At 38.3% G+C, this 13,633-nt stretch overlaps 1 pseudogene; it reads right to left on the bottom strand.

Annotated features, from left to right (window-relative positions):
• Window positions 1-377: 377 nt before the first annotated feature.
• LOC132123875 (leucine zipper transcription factor-like protein 1) overlaps window positions 378-13,633 on the bottom strand; it is a 45,860-nt pseudogene continuing 32,604 nt past the window's right edge.

Genomic DNA, 13,633 nt, shown 5'->3' with positions numbered 1-13,633 from the left:
TTCAATGTATGCATACAGACATAAAACAGAAATAATGCACAGATACTGTTTATGCTGCAATATACTGTTAAAATAATGTATTTTGTACCCAGAAACAAGAATTTGACAAAAGTGTTGAGCTGTATTCTTCCGGGAAAGAAGGGAGCAAAGTTAAGGGCAACACGTTTCTTCTTAAACAAAGTGAACTGAAAAAAAAAGGCAATAAACACTGAAGAATACAGATAGGTGATGACTAAGAAATTGTAGTGTTGTGTCCAAATAATATTTCCAATCCACAGTGAACCACTAAACTGTACAACAAGGTGTAGCTGATACATCAGATCCAGTAGTGATAATCTCAGTTGACCTCTTCATGTGTGTCCTTGTAGGTTAAACATTCACTCATCTGATTCATAGCTGAGGAGGGAATATAATGCAACAAATTCATAAATATATTTAATTGAAACCAGTGGCAGTTTCTCACAACATGATGATGGTCATGATGGTCATAATATATAAAGTGATACTGTACCTTTGTAATCTCTTTCTTAAATCTTTAATCTGTTCATTCCTTTAAGTGAGGATCTCTTTCATGTAAGCAGCCATCTGTTGAAAATTCTTCTCCAGTCCCTTAATGGATAAATAAACATGATATGATTCATCAAACACATTAACCTATTTGTTTATAAGCAGATACACTTGTAAACAATAAATACGAACAATAATAATTACTGTTATTAATAATAATTCCTTAAGTAAATAAATCATTTGAAATAATGAATCCAGTAGGTTTGTAAACAAGACTTCAATAGTATTTTCAAGTTGAAGTTGACTTTCATATGTGGAACTAAACTGAATATGTATAAAAAAAAATTGCAATGTGATCTCAGTATAAACAGTCAGGTCAGACATTAAGATTAGTGTCTGATAAGTGCTAAAGTGCTGAATCAGTGTACCTTCTCAGCAAGGGAAAGTTGCTCCTGGACACGGTTAGCAGATACCAGGCTGTCCTGCAGATCTTTCTGAGAAGCAGCTTGGCATTTAGGGTCTTTTCAAAGTCAGCCTGCATCTCTGCAACTGTGCCTTCCAGATTTGTGATCTCCCGAGCATGTATTGCAGTCTACCAAACAAAATAACTGTAAATTTACCAAAAAAACACTTGGCAATAAAATTAAAATAGCACATACCACAGAATTTCCATGAAGCCAAACGGAAAGTTATAAAGGAAGTGGTGAGAGAAAAAAACAACAACTCAAAATAAATCATATTACCAACAATGCTGAATAACACTATGAGTTTGCAGGGGCACTGACAAAGGCTCAAACACAATCTAAATCACAATGTGAACAAAAACAAATATCTACCATCATGAAGCCAAAGGATAAAATTGCCAATTTGGCTCAAATATATCAAAGATATATCAAAGATTTACTTTATGCTCTTTTACAAAGTCTTGATTTTGTTTAGGGGGTGTATTACAACATGATATCATGCTTGGTGGTTTGAAAAATGCATTATTTTTCATATAATTTACATTATTATAATACCTTTCTCCCCAGCCTGGCACAAATGGCTCAATAAGTTCCGGCTTTGATGAAGCCCGCCTTCCAAAAACGAAATGTGATGTGATTGGTTAGCTATCCCAGTGCATTGTGATTGGCGAACAGCTTAGACGTGTTTCAGTACTGCCCCAGCACTTGCCAATGAAGTAAGTGCTCTGGTATTGTTAAGGATGGCATCAATATTGCCATATCAATTTGAGCCGGATTCAGACCCTGAGAATACTGAAACAGAAGATCGCACAGAACCTTTGCTTGCACGGATATTGCAAAGACATATAAAGAGTGGTAACGTTATTGTTGTTTTTTGGCTAAATCAATATTATGATCATATATATATATATATATATATATATATATATATATATATATATATATATATATATATATATATATATATATCGATTCCCCGGGAAGACATGATATGTAAAAACTGATAGCCTGAATGCACTGTAAGTCGCTTTGGATAAAATCGGCTGCTAAATGCATAAATTAAATTTTTAATTTAAATTTACATTTTATATATATATATATATATATATATAAAACACGAAACTTGAGCCTCCCTGGGAAAGTCTATGCCAGGGTACTGGAGAGGAGAATCCGGCCAATAGTAGAACCTCGGATTCAGGAGGAACAGTGTGGTTTTCGTCCAGGCCGTGGAACACTGGACCAGCTCTATACCCTCTACAGGGTGCTGGAGGGTTCATGGGAGTTTGCCCAACCAGTCCACATGTGCTTTGTGGATTTGGAGAAGGCATTCAACTGTGTCCCTCACGGCGGCCTGTGGAGGGTCCTCGGGGAGTATGGGGTCCGGGACCCTTTGCTAAGGGCTATCCGGTCCCTGTACGACCGGAGCAGGAGCTTGGTTCGTATTGCCAGCCGTAAGTCAGACTTGTTCCCGGTGCGTGTTGGACTCCGGCAGGGCTGCCCTTTGTCGCCGGTTCTGTTCATGATTTTTATGGACAGAATTTCTAGGCACAGCCAGGGGCCGAAGGGGGTCAGGTTTGGTGACAACACGATTTCATCTCTGCTCTTTGCGGATGATGTTGTCAGGTTGGCCTCATCAAGCCAGGACCTTCAGCATGCCCTGGGACGGTTTGCAGCCGAGTGTGAAGCGGCTGGGATGAGAATCAGCACCTCCAAATCCGAGGCCATGGTCCTCAGTCGGAAAAGGGTGGCTTGCCCACTTCAGGTTGGTGGAGAGTTCCTGCCTCAAGTGGAGGAGTTTAAATATCTTGGGGTCTTGTTCACGAGTGAGGGAAGGATGGAACGGGAGATTGATAGATGGATCGGTGCAGCTTCTGCAGTAATGCGGTCGATGTACCGGTCTGTCGTGGTGAAGAAAGAGCCGAGCCGCAAGGCGAAGCTCTCGATTTACCGGTCAATCTACGTTCCTACTCTCACCTATGGTCATGAGCTTTGGGTCATGACCGAAAGGACAAGATCCCGGATACAGGCGGCCGAAATGTGCTTTCTCCGCAGGGTGGCTGGGCGATCCCTTAGAGATAGGGTGAGAAGCTCAGTCACCCGGGAGGAGCTCAGAGTAGAGCCGCTGCTCCTCCACATCGAGAGGGGTCAGCTGAGGTGGCTCGGGCATCTGTTCCGGATGCCTCCTGGATGCCTTCCCGGGAAGGTGTTCCGGGCGCGTCCCACTGGGAGGAGACCCCGGGGGAGACCTAGGACACGCTGGAGAGACTATGTCTCCCGGCTGGCCTGGGAACGCCTCGGTGTCCCCCCAGAAGAGCTGGAGGAGTCTAGGGAGAGGGAAGTCTGGGGTTCTCTGCTTAGACTGCTGCCCCCGCGACCCGGCCCCGGATAAGCGGTAGAAGATGGATGGATGGACGAAAACTTGATGCTATAGCAGCACTTCTTCTTCACCGTCGTCTTGTCTGATGCACTCAACCAAGCGTTCTAACCATGGCCTCGCCCCTCCCCACCCCCAACCATTATAATTTCCATAGGCGGGAATTATTTTAATGATATCCTAATGGGCCTCTTTGTGACATCACAAAACCCGGAAAACAATGCTGTAGTCCAAAGAGCAGTTAGTTGTAGTTCTTGTAAAGGGATTATTTTTTTTTTTTTTTTTATGAAATATCTCCCTCTGGAGTGGACTTTGAGATTTGTCAATGTCAATGTCAATGTCACCTTTATTTATATAGCGCTTTAAACAAAATACATTGCGTCAAAGCAACTGAACAACATTCATTAGGAAAACAGTGTCAATAATGCAAAAATGAGAGTTAAAGGCAGTTCATCATTGGATTCAGTTATGTCATCTCTGTTCAGTTAAATAGTGTCTGTGCATTTATTTGCAATCAAGTCAACGATATCGCTGTAGATGAAGTGTCCCCAACTAAGCAGGCCAGAGGCGACAGCGGCAAGGAACCGAAACTCCATCGGTGACAGAATGGAGAAAAAAACCTTGGGAGAAACCAGTTGGGGGGCCAGTTCTCCTCTGACCAGACGAAACCAGTAGTTCAATTCCAGGCTGCAGCAAAGTCAGATTGTGCAGAAGAATCATCTGTTTCCTGTGGTCTTGTCCTGGTGCTCCTCTGAGACAAGGTCTTTACAGGGGATCTGTATCTGGGGCTCTAGTTGTCCTGGTCTCCGCTGTCTTTCAGGGATGTAGAGGTCCTTTCTAGGTGCTGATCCACCATCTGGTCTGGATACGTACTGGATCCGGGTGACTGCAGTGACCCTCTGATCTGGACACAGACTGGATCTGGTGGCCACGGTGACCTCGGAACAAGAGAGAAACAGACAAATATTAGCGTAGATGCCATTCTTCTAATGATGTAGCAAGTACATAGGTTGTTATGGGAAGTGTTTCCGTTTCCGCTTTACCTAATTAATGCAGCCTAAAAATCCTTTAACGGATTTGGATATTAAAAGCATATTAGTATGTTATGTGTATGCCAGGTTAAAGAGATGGGTCTTTAATCTAGATTTAAACTGCAAGAGTGTGTCTGCCTCCCGAACAATGTTAGGTAGGTTATTCCAGAGTTTGGGCGCCAAATAGGAAAAGGATCTGCCGCCTGCAGTTGATTTTGATATTCTAGGTATTATCAAATTGCCTGAGTTTTGAGAACATAGCGGACGTAGAGGATTATAATGTAAAAGGAGCTCATTCAAATACTGAGGTGCTAAACCATTCAGGGCTTTATAAGTAATAAGCAATATTTTAAAATCTATGCGATGCTTGATAGGGAGCCAGTGCAGTGTTGACAGGACCGGGCTAATATGGTCATACTTCCTGGTTCTAGTAAGAACTCTTGCTGCTGCATTTTGGACTACCTGTAGTTTGTTTACTAAGCGTGCAGAACAACCACCCAATAAAGCATTACAATAATCTAACCTTGAGGTCATAAATGCCTGGATTAACATTTCTGCATTTGACATTGAGAGCATAGGCCGTAATTTAGATATATTTTTGAGATGGAAAAATGCAGTTTTACAAATGCTAGAAACGTGGCTTTCTAAGGAAAGATTGCGATCAAGTAGCACACCTAGGTTCCTAACTGATGATGAAGAATTGACAGAGCAACCATCAAGTCTTAGACAGTGTTCCAGGTTATTACAAGCAGAGTTTTTAGGTCCTATAATTAACACCTCTGTTTTTTCAGAAGTTAGCAGTAAGAAATTACTCGTCATCCAGTTTTTTATATCGACTATGCAATCCATTAGTTTTTCAAATTTGTGTGTTTCACCGGGCTGCGAAGAAATATAGAGCTGAGTATCATCAGCATAACAGTGAAAGCTAACACCATGTTTCCTGATGATATCTCCCAAGGGTAACATATAAAGCGTGAAGAGTAGCGGCCCTAGTACTGAGCCTTGAGGTACTCCATACTGCACTTGTGATCGATAGGATACATCTTCATTCACTGCTACGAACTGATGGCGGTCATATAAGTACGATTTAAACCATGCTAATGCACTTCCACTGATGCCAACAAAGTATTCAAGTCTATGCAAAAGAATGTTGTGGTCAATTGTGTCAAACGCAGCACTAAGATCCAATAAAACTAATAGAGAGATACACCCACGATCAGATGATAAGAGCAGATCATTTGTAACTCTAAGAAGAGCAGTCTCAGTACTATGATACGGTCTAAATCCTGACTGGAAATCCTCACATATACCATTTTTCTCTAAGAAGGAATATAATTGTGTGGATACCACCTTTTCTAGTATCTTGGACAGAAAAGGGAGATTCGAGATTGGTCTATAATTAACTAGTTCTTTGTGGTCAAGTTGTGGTTTTTTGATGAGAGGCTTAATAACAGCCAGTTTTAAGGTTTTGGGGACATGTCCTAATGACAATGAGGAATTAATAATAGTCAGAAGAGGATCTATGACTTCTGGAAGCACCTCTTTCAGGAGCTTAGATGGTATAGGGTCTAACATACATGTTGTTGGTTTAGATGATTTAACAAGTTTATACAATTCTTCCTCTCCTATGGTAGAGAATGAGTGGAACTGTTCCTCAGGGGGTCTATGGTGCACTGTCTGATGTGATACTGTAGCTGACGGCTGAATGGTTGCAATTTTATCTCTAATAGTATCGATTTTAGAAGTAAAGTAGTTCATAAACTCATTACTGCTGTGGTGTTGGGAAATGTCAACACTTGTTGAGGCTTTATTTTTCGTTAATTAAGCCACTGTATTGAATAAATACCTGGGGTTATGTTTGTTTTCTTCTAAAAGAGAAGAAAAGTAATCGGATCTAGCAGTTTTTAATGCTTTTCTGTAGGATATGTTACTTTCCCGCCAAGCAATACGAAATACCTCTAGTTTTGTTTTCCTTCAGCTGTGCTCCATTTTTCGGGCTGCTCTCTTTAGGGTGCGAGTATGCTCATTATACCATGGTGTCAAACTGTTTTCCTTAACCTTCCTTAAGCGTAAAGGAGCAACTTTATTTAAAGTGCTAGAAAAGAGAGAGTCCATAGTTTCTGTTACATCATCAAGTTGTTCTGAGGTTTCGGATATGCTAAGGAATTTGGATACATCAGGAAGATAACTTAAAAAGCAGTCTTTTGTGTTAGAAGTGATGGTTCTTCCATACTTGTAACAAGAAGTAGAATTTACAATTTTGGCTATATGAATTTTGCAAAGAACTAAATAATGATCTGAGATATCATCACTTGGCTGAATAATTTCAACACCATCAACATCAATTCCATGTGACAGTATTAAATCTAGAGTATGATTTGGACAATGAGTAGGTCCTGAAACGTGTTGTCTAACACCAATAGAGTTCAGAATGTCTATAAATGCTGATCCCAATGCATCGTTTTCATTATCAACATGGATATTAAAATCACCAACTATTAAAACTTTATCTGCAGCCAGAACTAACTCAGATGTAAAATCACCAAACTCTTTAATAAAGTCTGTATGGTGCCCTGGTGGCCTGTATACAGTAGCCAGTACAAACATAACAGGGGATTTATCATTAACATTTGTTTCTTTGGATAATGTTATATGAAGTACCATTACTTCAAACGAGTTATACTTGTAGCCTGCCCTCTGAGAAATCCTGAAAACGTTGTTATAAATTGAAGCAACACCTCCACCTTTGCCTTTTGCCTTTTATTTGTAACTTTGTAGAGCTTTTCTATGCCCAAACATACACACTACACACTGACTAAAATTAAAATAGTGAAAAAGAATAATAATGCCCAAAGTAAAGACTATAGAATACCCAAGACATGTCACTCTTATAGTTTTGAATGGTGAAAAATCCAATGCTCAATATGGCCGCTCAATCACAGGAAGCCCCACCCTCTGAATTAAAGAGCCAATCGCTAATCTGTAAAGTCATCATGTCACTGCAACTGCCGTAAGAAGTTGTGGTTGCTATAGAAACAGTCACTGCTCTGAGACATGCTCTAAGGAACTAGCCTGAAAAATAAGCTTTTTATAACGCTATCTGAGCAAACGTTACAACATTTATGACACAGTTGTTGTCAGATTTCTCTGGTGATTTTAAATATGAAATTTAATCGTAAGCTTAGTGTACAGTTTTGGAGAATTTGATGTTTCCCCAATCAAAGAGACAGTAGTTGCACTTGCATGCCCGAGAGGCGTTTTAAAGATGGCTGTCGAGTGAACATGACTTGTCTTAAAAGGATTCAGTGGTCCGTGTTCTGCATAATGCAATTTTCATCATCAGAACTGTCTGTGGACATCCATACACAACGTCTGCGTGCAGACAATCTGTATACAACAGCTCAGACGCGAGGTGAATGTTGAGATAAAAAGAGTCCACTAGGTGGTACTGCGTATGTGCTGAACTAATCCATCCATGCTCATCCGGGGCTGAGTATACTTTAAAAGCTGCATGGACACAGCTACAGCTGTGTGCGAGACGGAGCGGTAACATAGAAAGATAAGTATACCTGTTGGTCTCCTTGACTCTTCTGAAGGTCTTTCAATGCTCTCTCTGCTTTGGACTTCTCATACATAATGCTCACGGCTATTGTACCATAAAAGGGCCCTAAATCTAATTAGACACTTAAGCCACAATTAAAAATGTCTTAATTTCATTGCGTTAGATGCAAAATATCAAACTAAGTGGCTATCATTTATAATAATAATAATAATAATAATAATAATAATAATAAAACACTACAAGCACACTTTTAAAGTAAAATAGTAAAAGAATATCAGCTGGGTTTTAAGTTATAAAAGAATATTGTTTCAGGGACCACAGTATATATAAAGTTTACCAATTTAGTAAAGACATACTGAGTTTTTACTATTAAAATGTAAAAGTTATTATTATTATTAATGTTATTATCACCATTACTTCACCTGAGATTCCAAAGTTCTGAGTCTAGCTTTCAATTTTGTCATTGTCCTCTTTGTAGTCTGGAAATCTCCTAAAAAGAAAGTGAAACAGACCTTCTTAATATTCAGAATGTGTACATATTTGATTTGTCCAGATTTAATAAATAAATTAAAAAAAAACCTTCTGGGGTAGTTCAGACACTCCTCCTTCATTAAATTGTGCTAATTTTGGCTAACTAGACTCCTGATTTACCTAAAACCAAATAAAGTAGATGCTGAATGTAGTTTTTCATGAACAAACATTGTACTGTCATGTAGTATTTTCATTTTTTATTAAATACACACAAAATCAAAATTGGACTATTGTGGTTTATTAGCTGAAGCCATTAATATTGCTCACCTGAGGTAAACTCAACTTTATGCATTTCATGGGGTCATTAAATACATAATCTTTAGGTTGAACCCATCACAAGATATTAAGGTAAGTTATGTTTTGACCATTTTTATTTACTATCATTATAGATAAGCATGAAAAAACATCACATGGCACGACAATCTAGAAGAACAAAAGATGTATTTCACACATTAACATGCAAAATGTGTAAATTCTGTGCAGGCTGCAGCTGACATGCGTAATATTCTACAAATTAAACAACATTAAAAATAACTGACTACACTTACGTATGAGAGACAGTTGTGTTGTGTCAAGACCTGCAATGAACTCACCTTGCTGTTGGCTTTATAATCAGTCTTCTCAAACTAGCTACTTGCTCTAGTAACTCTCTAATAAGAGGGGGGGGGGGGGTTATAATTAACTTTAAAGGAGTCAAACCATAAGGATACATACTTTTCCTTCCTTACTATTCATACTTTGAGATAAGTTAATTGATGTGTGTGTGTGTGTGTGTGTATGTGTGTATTTATAATATATATACGGTATATATATATATATATATATATATATATAGGTATTTTTAACCAGGTCCTCGCTCATGTTATACAAACAGCCTGTTTAATTCCAAGTCATAGAGGGAGGAAAATAGTAATAAAAACAATATTATGAATGTTTTACCTCAGAATTACACAAATGACTTTTAAGTGGACAGTAACGAAATCAAAAATATTATATATTATTTATATTATATTATATATATATAAATATAATATTATATAAAATACATGAAAAAGTAGATGATACATATCTCAAAGTTACAGAAAAGACATATCAATGACAAAAGCAGATGCACCTGCTCGGATTCTTAGTTGTAGGTGGAGTCGAAGAAGGAAGAGAGAGGAAGAGCCTCTAAAAAACACATGCATGTCAGTTACACTGTTCTAAAAGGAAAAATAAAGCCCCTCCTTCTCCTTGTGAAAACAGTTTGTGGTAGGCAAAACATTTAGCTGTGTGCACGGTCTGTGAAGATTGCGGTGTACACATAGGACGTGCAAATATGGGTGTTTTCCCTCTGTGTGAGGCCCATCCCTGATGTATCATGGAGGGAGGATCATACACAAACACATACAGCTGTTTATGTATGTAAAAGAGATAAAACACACTTAGCCACAAGCACGATGCACATACTGCACAAGCAACATAATACAGAACACAGTCTTATGTTTGTAAATGCTACTACGTGTCTCAGATTTGTCTGTAATTTTTATTGTAGTCCATTTTACTTTTTACAAGAGTTCTAAATTAGAAGTCATATAAAAGCTTTTATGACTGTGTGAAGATAAAAGCGAAGGAAGAAAAAAACTTGTATAAACAAGACAATGATGACAAACTCCATGTTTAGGTGAACTATCCCTTTAAGCAGTGATTCTCAAATTTTTTCACTTGACCCTAAATTTTTGCTGAGGCACACTTATGAAAGCAGATTGGTCTCAATAATGCTGAGGCACACTTATGAAAGCAGATTGGTCTCAATAATAATGTACACAAAAGATTACATGGAAACATCACATGCACCTCCAAGAAACCTAAATCCTAAAACCTAAAAAAAAAATGCAAAAAAATAAATACAAAATACATTAATTATATCGATTATATCGATACAAATGTCTTCATCATCAACAAAGAAATCTACTTGCTTTGAGTGAAAGTATGACTTTCAGTTGACCTTTCAGCATGAGGCCCGACCAGAGCAGTGGAAAGGATGTGGCTTTGACAGTGGAGCAGGTGTATGGGTCACATTTACTGACAGATCCTGCCTCACAGTTCTGTTCTCTTGAGATAAATAAAGCATTCTGCCTCTACTTATTCATCATAAGGCCTTCCAAAATTATGCTAATTTAAAGGGGGAGGTGTTGCTACAAATTAATAAAATTATTTTTAGTATTTCTCAGAGGGCGGGCTTCAGGTATAACTCATTTGAAGTAATGGTGCTTCATACAGCATTATCCAGAAAAACAAGTGAAAGTGACGTGACATTCAGCCAAGTATGGTGACCCATACTCAGAATTCGTGCTCTGCTTTTAACCCATCCAAAGTGCACACACACAGAGCAGTGATAACACACACACACTGTGAACACACACCCGGAGCAGTGGGCAGCCATTTATGCTGCAGCACCCGGGGAGCAGTTGGGGGTTCAATGCCTTGCTCAAGGACACCTAAGTCGTGGTATTGAAAGTGGAGAGAGTTGTACATGCACTCCCCCCACCTACAATTCCTGCTAGCCCGAGGCTCGAACTTACAACCTTTCGATTGGGAGTCCGACTCTCTAACCATTAGGCCACGACTTCCCTAATTGTTAATGATAAATCTCCTGTAATGCTTGTACTGGCTACTGTATACAGGCCACTATACAGAATATATTAAAGAATTTGCTGGTTTTATTTCCAAGTAAGTCACTTTTGGGGTATTGATTAATAACATACATCACCAGATTATGTAATTTTCACTGTAAGGTCCAGTAATGACACCTTGATTAATAAATAAATAACATATGCACTAATAAATTGTTCACATTAACATCTGTAACATGCACTTAAAAAAAGTTGTTTACTTTTTTTTTTTACCAAATTTAAAGCATTTTTTATTTATCTTGGTGTAAACATGAACTTTAGTTCAGAGGCCAAGCGGGTCACATTTTAACCACATAAAATGTGAGGGGCCACAAATTACTCTTTGCATCATAAGACTTTGTTTAAGACAATATTTACAATTTTACTGAATTAGAAATGCAGTTTATTACTTATCTAAGTCTTGCTTGTCCTTGTCCTATTTAAAACAATACTGAACATGAAAATAAAAAAGGTATGGAACAAAAAAGTTTGTTAACCATTTGTTTTGCTATATTTATGCAAAAAATATATATAATTCATACTCAGAGTATAAAACAAACTCAAACCATTCTTGAGCAACTGTAGTTCATTATTTTTTCAGAAGTAATATTTTTCTGTTTATGGTCAAAATATGACTTAGTGCACATTACTGAAAGCTAAACACATGCAATGTCTGTTTCATACCTACTGGATGCCAGAGGGCATCCTCAAGCGGAAACTCCACATATGCATCACAGATGTAATAAAACTCATTATTGAGTTCTGCACTGACGAATCCTCTCATTACAACCAAAAAATTTTAACAGGAGCATCAATTGCATTTAAATGATACAAACATAAAGTCACACTGCCTAATGTTTACACTACTTTTGAGTGCAAATCATAATAAAAAATACGTTAATCTTCAGCACGACCTGGGTCACAAAATTAATGCAGATGGGCCAGATGCGGCCCACTGACTGCCTATTGAGTCCCCCAGCTTTAAACCTTTAATTTTCAACCATTTAACCTCTTCCTTCTCCTCACCTGTTCTCCAGCTCTGAAATGTCTGTATGCAATCTTAGGTAGAATTTCTCTGCCTGGGAATAGAGTCGTCGCAGCAGCAGCATATTAGTGTGAGCTGTGTTTATGAGTTCCATCTCCACTTCTCCGCGCACCAGCACCTGCAGCCCATCCAGCATGTCAGATACGTCCTCCACCGAACAAGTTTCTTCCATGAGCCTTTAATATGGATGTAAAAAGAGAGAAAGAAAAAAATCAGAAAAGAACATCTGAAGACAGAAGCAAAAGCTAAAAGGAAGATACTGTTAATACATAAGTGACTGTGGTCCCTCACCTACTGTCCTTCAGGTCTTGGAAGCAGGAGTCAATCGTCTTTAGTCTCAGTGCCCGTTTAGAGTGGGCAAAGCGCATGTAACTTATTACCTCTTTCTGATGATGCTCATTAAACCCCAAATCAGCCTGTTGATATAGGGTCCAGAATATTACATTTAATGGCAATCTGGACTTAAAAGACAAAGTTGGTGGCACAAAATTATACTACAGAGAAACAGCGCCTTCTTTTGGTTACATCATGGCACTTAAACACTAATCTACTATACTGTAAGAATGTCATTGTAAAGTTCAAACTACTACTTTAAAGCTGACTTTCATATCTGGTTTAAAATGATTAAAGTTATATACAAATAAGTTATCTCATATCAAAAACTCAAATTCCAAGTTTGTGTGATAGGAATTATGTTAATTTTCCAATTCATGCAGTCATTTTAAGTACGCAAAATACAACCCGAATTCCGGAAAAGTTGGGACGTTTTTTAAATTTTAATAAAAACGAAAACTAAAGGAATTTCAAATCACATGAGCCAATATTTTATTCACAATAGAACATAGATAACGTAGCAAATGTTTAAACTGAGAAATTTTACACTTTTATCCACTTAATTAGCTCATTTAAAATTTAATGTCTGCTACAGGTCTCAAAAAAGTTGGCACGGGGGCAATAAATGGCTAAAAAAGCAAGCAGTTTTGAAAAGATTCAGCTGGGAGAACATCTAGTGATTAATTAAGTTAATTGATATCAGGTCTGTAACATGATTAGCTATAAGAGCTTTGTCTTAGAGAAGCAGAGTCTCTCAGAAGTAAAGATGGGCAGAGGCTCTCCAATCTGTGAAAGACTGCATAAAAATATTGTGGAAAACTTTAAAAACAATGTTCCTCAACGTCAAATTGCAAAGGCTTTGCAAATCTCATCATCTACAGTGCATAACATCATCAAAAGATTCAGAGAAACTGGAGAAATCTCTGTGCGTAAGGGACAAGGCCGGAGACCTTTATTGGATGCCCGTGGTCTTCGGGCTCTCAGACGACACTGCATCACTCATCGGCATGATTGTGTCAATGACATTACTAAATGGGCCCAGGAATACTTTCAGAAACCACTGTCGGTAAACACAATCCGCCGTGCCATCAGCAGATGCCAACTAAAGCTCTATCATGCAAAAAGGAAGCGA

This window comes from Carassius carassius, chromosome 42 (assembly GCF_963082965.1).
Source record: "Carassius carassius chromosome 42, fCarCar2.1, whole genome shotgun sequence".
In the NCBI taxonomy this organism is placed as follows: Eukaryota; Metazoa; Chordata; class Actinopteri; order Cypriniformes; family Cyprinidae; genus Carassius; species Carassius carassius.
This window is presented reverse-complemented; position numbering and strand designations above follow the sequence as displayed.